Source organism: Cryptomeria japonica, chromosome 1 (assembly GCF_030272615.1).
Source record: "Cryptomeria japonica chromosome 1, Sugi_1.0, whole genome shotgun sequence".
Lineage (NCBI taxonomy): Eukaryota > Viridiplantae > Streptophyta > Pinopsida > Cupressales > Cupressaceae > Cryptomeria > Cryptomeria japonica.
In genome coordinates, this window is record NC_081405.1 from 433,052,789 (window position 1) to 433,067,384 (window position 14,596).

Consider the following 14,596-nt stretch of genomic DNA (forward strand, 5'->3'; position numbering starts at 1 on the left):
CATCTGTTTTCATGAAAACTAGAAATCTCCATGTCAAAAGTTACATTTTGTTGTACCTGTACTCGGCACCATATATTAAAAAGCACGTTACTTTTCAACAGTGCCATGGTTTACTTTATAAAAGAAAAAATTCTTAAAAACCATGGCTACGTGTTTTCAATCTATAGATAATCTATTTAGCATGATTCCCGTATGTGTAAGATCATCATTGTTACCCACTGAATATTGGGAAGAAAGTTCTCTGTACAAAAAGCAAGAAATGCATTCAATAAACACATCACTTTTGAATTCACCAATCTACGAGTGTCTTCAACTCTATTCCGAAATTGTGTAGTAAGATTGTAGGAGAAAAAACATCCTAACCAAATATTGCTAGAAATTGAGAAGAGGAACGGGAAATGAAAAGTAAAACCAATAGAGTATCAGAATATTCCGTTCAAAGGCAAAATATGCCTCAAACATATGGCAACTTGGCAACCGTTTACCCAATACATCCAAATTCAAGAACTCCCACAAAGAATTCGTAGGAATCCAAATCCCCAGGTAAAATAGCACATAGAAGGGGGCATCCCGAAAGGAGATAACTCGGTGAATAATAGGGGGGCAGGGGACGGCGGAGGGTCAGAAGGAGATAGAACGTTCACCCAAATCCAACCGAACAAAAGCTTTTGAGAAAGAGAAAAAAATTGGCTAATTTGAAAAGCTTGCATTAGATAGTTTTTAAATCTTAGCGAAATCTTCTAAACTGGCATTCAAATCTATAGGGCCACAAAAGGTAAGAAAAAGAGGCAGCACAATAGAAAGCTTCATTATTCTGACGAAAATCTTTTTTCTACAAAAGAAAAAATGGTGAAAAGAAGTTTCTGAGGCCAGTTGTGTTGTCCTCTATGCAAGATTTAGGACAAAAATGATAATCTATTGATTCACTGCATCTTGCAAGCAAGATCTTAGATAAAATGATAGCAAAATTTGAGACAATTTTGCCTGCTGAGAGCCTAAAGAAAATCCTATATGCTTAGTCATGTAAACTCAGCTCATAAGCCCTGAAACAATTCTGGAAAACTCTTCCCACGGTAACATGTCAGACTAGTTGGTCGGCAAGAAACAAAAGAATTTTCTTCAGGGAAGAGTAAAAGAATTGACAATTATAGGAAAGCGGCTAATTGAAACTAAGCTTTCTATCACTATGGATGGAACTATAAAACCTTCAGACTTTCAAGCTTTGATGTAAAGCTATTCTACAAAGATATCTGATAAAAAATAGAATGTCACAAAGTCATAAGCACCGCAGCTGGGTAATTTTAGCTCAGCTTCGACAGCATTTCAGAAGGCATCCCTGGAGTTGCTGCAGTAGATGGAATCTTCATAAAGTAGTTGGGGAAACTCAATCTCCTATATTACGAGGCGCATTAGAATGCCAACCAATAATGTGACAAAAGCAAGAGCGCTCTAGAGAGGCTTACCAATTGCAAGAGATGAATAGAAATAACTATCAAAGGAAGCATTACTTTGATTGTCAATGTTATCATTAGAAATAAATACAAGTGCAAGTTTGCAACCATTGACAGCTACAAAAAAATATTTTTAAATGTCAAAATTCTCGGGGGAAAAATTGATGTCTTCAAATGAATAACACAGAAGACAACAGTAGTAAACCTGGAAAGCTAATTTTGCTGCACTCAACCCAGATTTTTAACACAAACCCCATGAGGCATTTACTCCTAATTATTGGTTACAGAAACACATGCACATGCACACACAGCATCAGTAGATTATGGAAGCATCAGAGGAGAGGATCAAATCTAGCTAGGTAGGCATGCACTTTGAAGATACCCTACAAGCCCCATCATCCCACAATCCACATGCTAGTTAACAAGAATTGTATCATTGAATATAAGGGATCTAAATAAACATCTTTTTGGAACAAGTTGTAGGGGTCCTATGATAACAATATATAGATGTTTTGATAACAATGTTTTTGCTGATAACGAACTGAACATAGGAGGAACAAGACTCAAATCAAAGTAAGCAGATTCAAATTTGAACCAAAAAAACTTAGTTACCAAAAAAGCATTCCCAAGAAGCATCAAAGAGTTCTGAACAAGGGAAGAAATTCGAGGATCATAAGCAGAGGACGATGTCTACATAGGCCTGGACACTGAAGATGCCCTATAAGACTAGTCATTCTACAACCCATAAGCTGGTTGATATGGATTTTATCACTGAAAATAAGGGATCCCAAAAAAGGCCACTTCAGGAACTACCTCTAGGGGTCCTATAATGACCCGGCGTACTAAAGTTTTAATCAAACAATGCTTTTGTTCAAAAGTAATAAAATGGATATAAACATCACCAAAGTATCATGTTGTTATGTATCATCTCAATAGTTTTGGAATGGAAATATATTTTATGGAGTTCTAGAAGTTTTATTACAAAGGTTTGTTCAAATGGTCCTTCTGACATACTGCTTGGAGATCCAGGATCAATGTTTTGTAATGACCATTGCTGATGGATAATCACAGTTTGACAGACTTAAGTAATGTTTTCGCAGATTTTGAGAGCCATAAACCTGAATGTGAACAAAACTTATTTTACTTTTTACCCTTAAAAAATGGTCTGTAATTTTCTTAAACTGTATAAAATGGGAACATACAAGTCAAATTTTAAAAGAAACCAAAACGGTTTGTCTTGTTTGTGCATTAACCAAAACAAACTGAATATAGAGAACTTGTGAGATATATTTCAAGCTGGACGTCATCCATGCTTGATAGTTAATTTATTAATGATCTAAGATGGTTTATGCTATGTAGTTGACCAAATTCAAAGCATACATGTAACCATTCACCACTCAACCTACATGCATCGCATAGAAAACTAGGGAATTCACTTGTCATTATTTAAAGATTCAAACACAATTATACATTCTCTATTATCAATTGTAGACCTAGAGATCTTGCATCCATTCTCCTTATGGCCGATAAGAATCAATATTTGTTCAGGAAAGAACTGAAAATTACATGCTCCAAGCGTCAGCCTAAAAGGACTAAATGTACAAATCAAATCAAGTTTATAAACAATCTGCATTACAGCATCCCATTGTCTTAACCTGATCAAACAACATCACAAAAAGGCAACTCGAACTACTTGTGAGCTGTTAATTCCTCCATTTGTTTCAAAGATACGAAAAGACATTTTTTTCATTAGAAATATCTATACAAATTTGGAAGAAATAATAAAACCACCAACAATATAGTATGCCTCAAGAAACAGTCCCTGCAACAAATCAAAATGAACTCAAGAAACATTCAAGAAAAAAAACATTGTACTGTATGCCTGTCCTGTGCCTCGCCTCAACTCGTATCCAACGTCAATAAGTAAACCTAGCAAGAACATTGGAGTTAAATGAAACCATTAACTAATATTTATTAAACATAATAAGAAGTTTTAGAAAGTAGCATCCAAGCACTCCCAAGGAATGGATATGAAAAACTTTGATAGATAGCCTTCAAAAAGTTCAAAATTTACATAATAAGATTATTGAAACATACAACGATATGCATATTTTCCATATCATTAAATTTAAACCACAATCTCCATAACACATGCAAAGAGCAACAATTTACTGTGTTACAAGTAAATTTAAAGTCATTTTAATAGCACAGAGATGCAGAGAGCAACTAAAAGAGAGATTTTAGCCCATGAATCGTGGAATATAGATTTTCCCATTTATCATATTGTGCCAACACAGTGCATAATGATACTGGATGCTAAAGTTCTCAAATTTTCAATCACAATCTACTCTGTACAAAGTCAACCTGCAAACTAAACACAAAGTTCAAAAAATCAGTCATTGTGACTCTTTCTGCTACAAAACAAGCTACATCGAAGGTTACAAGTTTTAATGTCATAATGCTGAAGCTTTTGGGTCAAAGTCTCCACTAAATCATTCACCACATCACTATCGTAGTTGCACCCATCAAAATCATCCCCATCACTAACGACATTATCATTTGAAATCCACTCAAAATCTAGATCAATCTCATTCAGGTCAATTAGCTGCTCTAACTCAACAATACCTAATTTTCTCCTATAAAAATTAAATTTGGCAATTGAAGGTGAAACAATTAAATAATGATCACGGTTCCAAGTATTTTAATACTCTAACCTCAAGCATTCTTCAACTCCAAACGAAGCTTGTGGTGAACGAACACCAAGTCATTCATCCATTGTTCCATTAGACAAGCAAATGAACTACATGGCTGCCTCAAAATACACATCATCATCCATCCAAGAGTTTTGGTTTCTTCAGCGCAAAAATCCCACCATTACGTTGAAAAACAAAAATTATTTTAAGATGATATCATGTAGGATAGATTGGAAGCTTAACACTATTAATGTGCAATCTACAACAAAAAGAGACTATCAGAAGTTTATTGAGTCTACTTGGTTTGAAGGTCTTCTTACAATGCATAGCAGCCATACTTGAGAAAAAATCCCTTGCCTACTTGTATATTGGCAACTATTGTATTACTACATTCAATGTTGCTAGGATAGGAGACATTTTCTCAATGCACTTGAGTGGACCTCATGAACCCTCAAATCTTCGCTTGTAATGTCCCCTTTTGGGATTGCCCTAAATCTTGCCCTTACTAGTATCAAGTCTGCTGGCTTCCTCTCTTTATTATTCTGAAATCAATTAGAAGTTCAATGCTTCCTCGAATGGATCGATTGGTCTTCTTCTTGGTTCGATGATCCTTGGATTGATGTCTTTCTTCTCCTTAAATATCATTCTTCTTTGCTGAAGGGTTGTGTCTTTTGAAGTGGCCTCCTTTAGTTTCAAGAGTGGTGTCTCTTCCACTTTTTAAATTGCCCCTTACCTAATCTTAATTGTTGTTCTTTAATAACTCATAGTGCTACCCCTTCATAATCGCTGCTTTCATGCTTATATCATCTGCCTTATCTTTCAAATCAGATCTTCACTTCTGATTACAGATTAAAAATTGCTTCCTTCTATTCCATTTCTCTTTTCTGCCTCCTTTCTAATTGAATTTTTCCCTCTTCATCATATCAGCCCTTTGCAATGGTCACAACCTTCATAATTATCACCTTTTGAAAGAGACACAACCCTTCATAATAATTACCTTTTGAAAGAGTCACAACCCTTCATTATTTCTGCCTTTTTTGAGTGAATCACTTCCTTATTTCCTTCCCATTCCTTCTTCTTCCATTTATCTTTCCTTAATTCCTATGCTCCACTCTTTTCTCCCTTCCTCCTCCTCTTTCAAATGAACTTTTCTCCGTTTAATATCTCATGTTTGAGAGAGTCACAACTCTTCATAGCATGCCCCTTGACTTTTCATTAAACTTAATTAACTTGTAATTATAGTATATTATATTTTACTATATTTATTTATATTTTAATTTAATTATTATTTATTATTATTAAAAAACAATTCAATGAGAATTTAATTCCTTCTATCTATCCACCCATCTAACATTATTGTACATCCATTCTTTGCTCACTCCAATCAATGTTTGTTAACAACGTGCTTAATGTCTTGTAGTGTATCCTTGTGCATATCAACCCTCAATGTCTCGTAAGACAAGGCTTTGAACCCATGACCTACAATGGCACAAGCATCCACCATACCTTGTCAATATAGAGACCTAGCAACATGGAACTGCATGCTAGAGTAAAACTAGAAATTTGCAATCACCTTCTTCACTTGTTCCTAAGAGTTCTTCCTTCATCATATACTCTCCAAAGTGGCTTGTGATGCAAAGAAACAATTAATGCTTCTTCTCCTTGTGTTTAAGTCGTGTATTGTAAAGTAGGTGGAGTCTCTACAAAAACAGTTTTGGTTTTACCTCATCCAAAGAATTACCCCGGATGATACCAATATAAATTATGAACAGCCATAGTCACAAATCAAAAGAATGACAAAGCAAGCCAAATCCTAGAGTGCTCCTAATCCTCCTTCTATTCCCCCTCCTCCCCTCTCTTGTGCCTCCCTACCTTTTGTCGAAGGCCTCTCCAACAAACATGCCAAGATTCTTTAAAAAAGAGGCCTCCGTTGCTCCTTCAAACCCTTCAAAACCCTTAGGAATCACATACCTCCTACCAAATACCCCAAAGACTTCTTTCTCAATTCGAGAGTCTATAAAGTTACTTGTTCTTGTGGCACTCCCTATATTGGTGAGACTGGTCGCTTTGTTAGTAATGGAATTAAAGAACATTGGGCTGACATTAGACATGAGCAGATCCTTAAATCCGCCCTTGCAGAGCACCCTTCAGAGACTAAGCACCACATCCCCTTAGAAGACACCCAAATTGTTGCAGTTGAAGACAACTACTTTAGAAGGAAGCTCAAAGAGGGCATTGAAATCCATAAACACCCCTTCAACCTTAATCGAGACGAGGGTTGGAATTTAAGCTTATCTTGGCTTCCCCTTCTAAACCATTTCTAGCAACCATGTTCTCCATCCTCCCCTAGATTTCATTCCTCTCTTCTTGTCATCCCCTTGCCCCTCCCCTAATCTTCTCTCCTTCTAGTCTTTTTTCTTCCTTTCCTTTCCTCTCTCTCCTCATCCTCCTCCTCTCCATGTCACTCTCCTTTCCCTTGTGCTTCTTGTTCTTCTTGTCAGCGTTTTTTGAGCCTTGATCTCTTGTGTCTTCGTTTTTAGCTTTATTTTTTCTTGGTCTTTCTTTATTATTTCGTTTTATCTTACCTTTATCTGATCTAAGACATTTAAGTTGCAAACCACTTTCTTTCTCAACCATAGCTCTAAAAATTTTGAATCTCTCAAATGTCTTAAATTTTTCCTTTAAAAATGTTACCCAAGTCATTCTAGAAAAATCATCCACAAATAGCATAAAAAATCTTTCATTTTTCAAACCCTTAGTTCAAGTGGGACCATAGAGCTTAGTATGAATTGACTCTAAGGGTTGTGAACTTGAGTATTCTTGGGATTTGAAACTTAATCTTGTTTGTTTTTCTTGTTAGCATTCTTTACAAACAGTATTTTTAGTCATTATGATCTTAGGCATGTTTCTTACTAAATTCTTAGAACTAATTTTGACAAGATTACCAAAAAGTTCACATGACCTAATCGTCTATGCCAAAGCCAACTCTCATCATATTGACCCAACAAACATTTTTTGCCTTTAACCTCTCTGAGTTCATAAACATTACTTTATGTCCTTTTCCCTTCAGCCACTATTTTTCCTAATTTAACCTTTTAGACTTCACACCCTTGAGCATTAAAAATTACCACAATACCCATTATCACACACTTGACTAACACTCAACAAATTATACTTCAATCCCTCAACATACCAAACATTATATGTTTTTAGAGTACAATTCATGCTTAAGGAACCTTTACCATGAATTTGAACTGAGGATCTATCACCAAACTTTACTTCAACACCATTCCAACTAGTAAAGGCAGTGAGCAACCACTGTCTATTATACAAAGAAATTGTCTCTTTGCATGCAACACAGTCTAAACAATCATGGATTTTTGTCCTTCTTTTTCCATACTTCTTCTGCTTCTCTAAATCTCAATCCTTTTTAAGTCTGGAAAACTCATGTAACAATACCTTGCAATGTGACCAACAATTCACATTTAAAACACATCATTCTGAAATCTCTCAAAGAATCAAAAGGATTTCGACTAACGAAACTAGTTTTCTTTCTTGACACACCTCTAGAATCAATTGCTTTATGACCAAAGTAATTACAGAAGTTACAATACCCATAAAAGGTAAAAGACATGTTTGTTGTCATTCTTCTTGTAGGAGGATGCCACTGTGGATACCTTAACAAATCCATCATTATTTTCCTTTTTATTGAAAGAATTACTAGAACTTTGACCTTTATCAAAACCCAAACCAGATTTACCATTGTCTAACCTTTGTTTGGCTAACATTTCATCTAACAAATCAGAACTCTTCTCAAACTTAACTTTTCTTTCAGATGCAATACTCAATTGTTTAAGTTTGTTTCTCAAAACTGCTACTTCATTTTCTAACTTTAAACAATTTTAAAATTTTAAAATAAGTTCAAAATTGATTACCTCTTCTCGCCTTTTACCTTCTTCAATTGCAATTTTTAGATTGATAATCATCTGATTTCCTTCTTCAAGTTCCTTCTTTAGGGCTTCATTATTATTCAATGCTGAAATCTTTTGTTGAGAGTTCTTCTTCAATCTCCTAATTTCTTCTAAAGCACACAATAGTTCTCCTTCAAGATCTATCTCACCCTCATCAACATCATGCAAATCCTCATCACTCTAATCTACAGTGAATGACCCAACTGCCATGAACAAAATCTCACAATTTTCAACATTAGATTCGTCACTATCTTTTGAATTTGTACTTTCTTCTTTAATGCACAAACTTTTCTTCTTCTTTAATAAATTTCATTGTTTGTAGGAAGATTGACCTTTCTTCTTCTTCTTCTTAAAGCCTTCATCATCATCTCTGTCACTTTTGACATAGGGACACTTAGCAACAAAGTGCCCACCTTCCCACAATTGAAGCATTTGAAAGGTAGCTTGTAATGTCCCACCCACGAACTAAGATTAGTTCACATAAGCAATACCCATCAAGATCATCCAAATTCGTGAAGTCTCCCATGGAAACGAATTTGTAAATAAGATTCGAAAATATTTACAGTCATCGTATCAATCATATCTGAATTAGAGATCCACTGTCTATTGCGAAAAGGAGAATAAGGAAAATGATTCCAGCCATCGGAGGTAATAACAAGTCTCAAAAACGTATACATCAATAGTGAGTAAGGCCAAAACTAAATAAAGATTCTTTTATCAAGGATGGTATAATAGGCATGTAGGATATAATTCAAGTAACTCGACTACGGTATCCTAACAACCATCGATCTAAGGAGAAGACACTAATCAAGTTCTTAGTCAGCAACTGTTAAGATAGTGATTTGTATATTCAAAGGCCTTCAATCGTATCGTCAATAATAACCAGGCATGTCTAATTGATGTTTAGAGAGAATTAAAGAGTTATCGATATCATGAACAGCAGATCTGCAAGAAGTCGATCGAGGGATGAGGAGCCAGAAGGACCCGTCCAGATTACCCAGTCATCCCCTAGATTCACAATAATAATCTTCTACGATTTAAGAATCGCAGTAATTAATGAGGAAATATTTAATATTAAACTCATGATTAATAAATCGATCCAGTAAAACAAGCTAAACATATGATTAAGATATGTGATTAATTCATAATGGAAAGACACGACCTCTGAATGAAGATTCGCAACTCTCAACGAAAGGACAAAATGAAAGTATATAACGCAGGTCGAATTCATTCAATGGGAGGTACCAGGGAATTCAGATTGTACAAATTCATGGGGAGTTCTATTCCTATTTCTTCTAGTTTCAGATCGCTCTTTGGGAGCCATTGCCGAAGGCACATAATCAGTTGCAAAGGAACACTATCCACATCAAAGACAGCACATCTTGCTGCAGTTACATATCTCCATACCAAAAACAGCAACCTATCACTATAGGTGATATCATCGTATTCATAGTTGCATAAGTATGCAATAGATATAGCAAAGACATAAGTAACATTGTCTGCATACTTATTGAGAGTCAATCTGAAGCAACAATCCACTCTGTGTCAGTCTAGTTGAAAAGGAAAGGTTATCAGCATTACCAAAGATCTGGTGCATAACTTATACCAGTATATCAGAAAGAGCACATATCTCTGCATATATAATTTTGCAGATTGGAATGTTATAACTTTATGTGCTTCTAGGGATCATATCAAATACAATATCAATCTGTTAGCCAACCCATATATCATTCTTTTTGAATAATATTATCATTATTAGTCGGTTGTATTTCATTTGCAAGATAACATTAGTATCATCAGGGAGAGACATCTCTTGAAAACTAATATTTGATATATAATTACCCCCCCTTTCCAAGTAACTAGATAAGGGACATTACATAGCTTCCCTTTGTACTTGCCAAAACCTTTTTTGAGTTTCTTTGCGAGGTTTGCAAGTTCTTCGTCCATATCACTATCCGACTCTAAACTCTCTTCCTTTGCATTCTTTGTTGCTTTAAAAGCAGTCTCTCTCTTAGTATCTTCTTCACCAATCATTCTCATTTCTTATGCTATTAGAATGCCATTTAAGTCATCAACTGTAATCTTGCTAGGATCTTTGGCTTCTTCTATGGCAGAAATTTTAGCATTACATCTCGAAGGTAAAGATCATAAAACCTTCTGAACAACCATAGAGTCTTTAATTGTTTCTCCAAGACCCTTGATTGCATTCACTATCTCATCAACTCTAAGGAGATAGTCTACAATCTGCTCTTCTTCCTTCATCTCCAATCCTTCAAACTTAGCCTTGTAAGTTTGTAGTTTTGCTTGCTTCACTTTATCACCTTCCTAAATAGTCTTCAATTTGTCCCAGATGGCCTTAGCTGTCTAACAATGCATCACCTTAACAAATTCAGTGTTAAATAAACCACAAAGAATAGCATTTTTTGACTTAGTGTTATTTTCATACTATTTCTTTTCAGCAAGATCAGTCAAAGAAGTTTTAGGCATTGTATAACCATCTACTACTGACATCCATACATCAAGCCCCAAAGAGGACAAATAACTTTCCATTCTTATACTCCAGAACGCATAGTTGGCACCATCAAATAAAGGTGCCTTATTAGAAGAGGATCCTCCCAAACTAGCCATGTGTTCTATATCCAAGACCTACTTAGACTGATTAAGTCTTTTCAAAAACTAGGCTTTGATAACAACCGTAGAACACAATTCTACTACTAAGAGCGAGGGGTGAATCAGTAGTAGAGTATATTTTAGATCCTTAACAATTTAAAATTTTGATTTACTTTGTAAAAGCTGAAACTGAAACTTAAAACTGAGACGAGTGCAACCACACAATAAAGTAAACACACAAGAAAATACGTGGAAAACCCAGAATGGGAAAAACCACGGTGAGAAATGCTGTTAGGATCCACTGTTCTAATTCAACCTCACAAAATTATAATGTGTACAAAGTATTTATGGTACCAACCCTAAGAAATCACCAAATTCCTTCTAAGAACACCAACTCCCTACAAAATCTCAACTCAACAAACTGAGCACCAACTCAGCATCCTTGGAGCATCAAACATAAGGATGTTATAAACCAAACAACTTATCAGTTTTTTTCTGATATGAATCATTACATTTACAGTATTGAATGTGGATAACCAAATTAGCACAAATTGAATATTAATCTTATAAGATACTCTTGAACACCTTTGCACTTGGCAACCTTACTAAAACAAGATGTTTATAGTCTGAAAACTGTTTGCAATCTCCAACAATCCTGTTTACACAAACTTAGAATCAAAACCATCAATAAAGTTTCAATATCACTGCTATGGTTTACACTTCACAACATCTTGAACCTGCAAGCGAATATTATTCAGAATAAATCTTAACCATTTGAGATGTTTGACTTGAAACAGTCTCACCAGATCATTCAGTGATATATGACTGCAAAGATACTTGTCAGGCTTCCATGATTGATATTACCCTAATTTGAACTGCTGTCATTTGCCGAAAGTTATTGCTACAATCATCTCTTTTGAATCTTTTCAACAAACTTTTTAATGTTCGTACAAATGCTCCTTCTATTCGATGCTTCGAAAGATTGCAATCAACAACCACCAACCCACATCTTCCATCAAATAATATATGAATATTGATCGAGGAGAAGTTATAACTTCTAACAAACTACCTTCTCTTTTGGTTTTAACTGTCCCCAACTACAACTTATTCCGACCAATTAAAACAATAATACTCTTGACTTATAACATCGATGTCATTTACCATTCCTACAAAACAACAATATGTTTAACTTGCAATATCGAAGATTTTCTTGATATAACTTCCCAAGAATCATGGCAAGACAGGTGGCAATCAGTTGCAAGCAGAACTGAATCATGACAACACATACAACAGTTCAATCAGCCAGAATTTGTGGCACAAAACAGGTCTGAATATCTATGATACCGGTTCTTGCCTAAATTGGCTGGGTCCCGGTCCTGGTCCCAGCCTGGTTCGCCCTGGGTCCCACCCGGGTCCTGCCCAGGCGGCTGGGTTCCCTGTGGGTCCTGTGGAACCCAGCCACCTGGGCAAGACCCGGGTGGGACCCAGGGCGAACCCAGGAGGACCCGGGTGAACCCAAGAGGACCCGAGTGAACCCAAGCCCGTGGGTTCCCAAAAACGGGGCCCACGGGTTAGAAAGCAATTAAAAACAATAAAAAAACAATTTTTTTAATCTTATTTTTACATCTAAACCCTAATCCGCCCCTCTATGATGCATTTCATGCATTCAACCTATTCTACTTGCATTTTTGAAGATTTTTTCTCTACAATCAGGCTTCTTAGTTTTTGTATTTTTCTTCGAAGGTGACGACTACGAAGGTGTGAGACACGCATCAAAGGCATAGGAATCACTGGAGAAGAAAGATTTAGCCATTAAAGGTAAGTGAATCTGAATTTTTTTCAAGTTTTCAAGAATTTTTCCAAGTTTTTTTCAAATTTTTAAATTTTTTTTTAAAGTTTTTTTAATTTTTTTTAAATAAGTCTTGTATATTTTTTTACATTTTGTATGCATAGTATGGGGTTATAATACCAAAATTTTAATAATTTTTTTCAATAATGTTGTGCGTTCTCTTTTCATTTTAGGTGCATTATTCATATAATCATACATAATGGCTGGAACTGGAAGTGCAAGTGCAAGCTCTAGTTCAGTTGCAAATGTCCGAACTAAAAATACCCCCTTTAAAATTGATCAAGATTCACCACTTTGGCATTATACAACAATGATCAAGCCAGTGTCTGGTGGTGGGGGTTTTGTTTGGCAATGCAACCATTGTGGCACTGAGTATACCAGCTCATACTTTCGAGTGAAAGGCCAGCTTGTGGAGTGTATGGAAGCAGTCCCACACAAAAAGAGCTCTAAAAGTAAGAGCATTGATCCTTAGTGAGAAATGGTGGGATGATGTGGAATATGTTTTGAATTTCACTGAGCCCATCATGAGCATGATCAAGTATGCTGATACTGATCGCCCATGTTTGGACGGGATTTATGATGGCATGGATTGCATGGTGGAAAAAATAAAAGAAGTAATAAATAGAAAAGAAAATGACCCAACAAAAACATTTTTCAAAGTTGTGCAGAAAATTGTTGTTGACCGTTGGAACAAGATGACCACCCCCTTACATCTCTTAGCATTTGCTTTGACGCCAAAATTTTATAGTGTAGAGATGCTTGCAACACCAAGGAGGGTGCCACCATATAGAGATGCAGAGGTTGCTTCTGGCTATAGGGCTGCCTTTAAAAAGATATATCAAGATGAGGAGACCAGAAATATTGTCATGAGGGAGTTTGGCCAATTTGTATCTGCAAAAAATCATGATGTTGTAGCTCTTAATGCTAGATATGGGATGGATGCTGATGAGTGGTGGTATGTACATGGTCAAGGCTCGGTTTACTTGCAGCCTCTTGCAATTAAACTTAACTCCCAAGTATGTATCTTTTTATTTTTTATTTTTATAGTTTTCCAATTCCATTTGATGCTATCATATTTTTATTTTATAATTTTAATTTATAAATTTCTGATTATGTTTTAACTTTTAACAGGTTGCAAGTTCTTCTTCAGCTGAGCAGAATTGGAGTACATACTCCTTCATCCACTCAGTCAAACGTAATCGTTTGGGTGCAAAGAAAGCTGAGGATTTGGTCTACGTACACTCCAACCTTCGTTTGTTGTCACATAAGGACCCTGAATATAGTGAGGGTGTAACAAGGAATTGGGATCTAGCCCCTGAGTGTGCTGATTTAGATGCTACAGTTGCACAACTTTGCCAAGTCTCTATAGACAAGGCGGTTATGGAATTTGAGAGAGACATAGCTAGTGGGAGTGGCATTCCATTTGATATTGGTTCAATTGATGCTGAATTTGAACCACTTGATGACCATGGGCTTGGGTTGGATGCTTCAGATGAAGATGAATATGGAATTTAAATCCCATAGATGGCTTGTAATTTGAATGTTTAACTTTATACTTTATTGTGTCATGACATTTTCACATTTTGAAACTTGAAACTTGAATATTATCTTTTTTGCAAATTATGAATATGATATTACATTTTATGATATATCAATATCAGACTATTTATTGGCATTGGCAATTATGGATTTATGATTTATGATTTATCTGTTATCATTTATGTATCATTGTATGGGAAAGTTACATTGTATGTTTCATATTTGTATGTTTGAACTGTGAACATATATAATTTTGATGTTTGAAGTTTGAACATATATATATATATATATATTAAAAAAAATTAAAAAATATATATATATGTACGGACGAACCCGTACCCGTACCAAAAAAAAAAAAAAATTTGCCGAATCCGTACCCAAATCCAAACCAGAACCAGTAACTTAGCTGAATATCGTCTTCAGAAATCGATCTGAAATTCTTTCCACATTATCACCGCTGTCATACATTATGCAGATTGGAAC

The 14,596-nt window shown here is 35.5% G+C and overlaps 1 protein-coding gene across 1 annotated transcript in view; it reads right to left on the minus strand.

Annotated features, from left to right (window-relative positions):
• Positions 1-2,866: 2,866 nt before the first annotated feature.
• Positions 2,867-14,596, minus strand: part of LOC131064925 (AUGMIN subunit 6) — an 85,532-nt gene continuing 73,802 nt past the window's right edge. The window contains exon 14 of the mRNA XM_057999269.2: positions 2,867-3,380. The gene's annotated coding sequence lies outside the window, so the exon portion shown is untranslated. The remainder of the gene's footprint in view (positions 3,381-14,596) is intronic.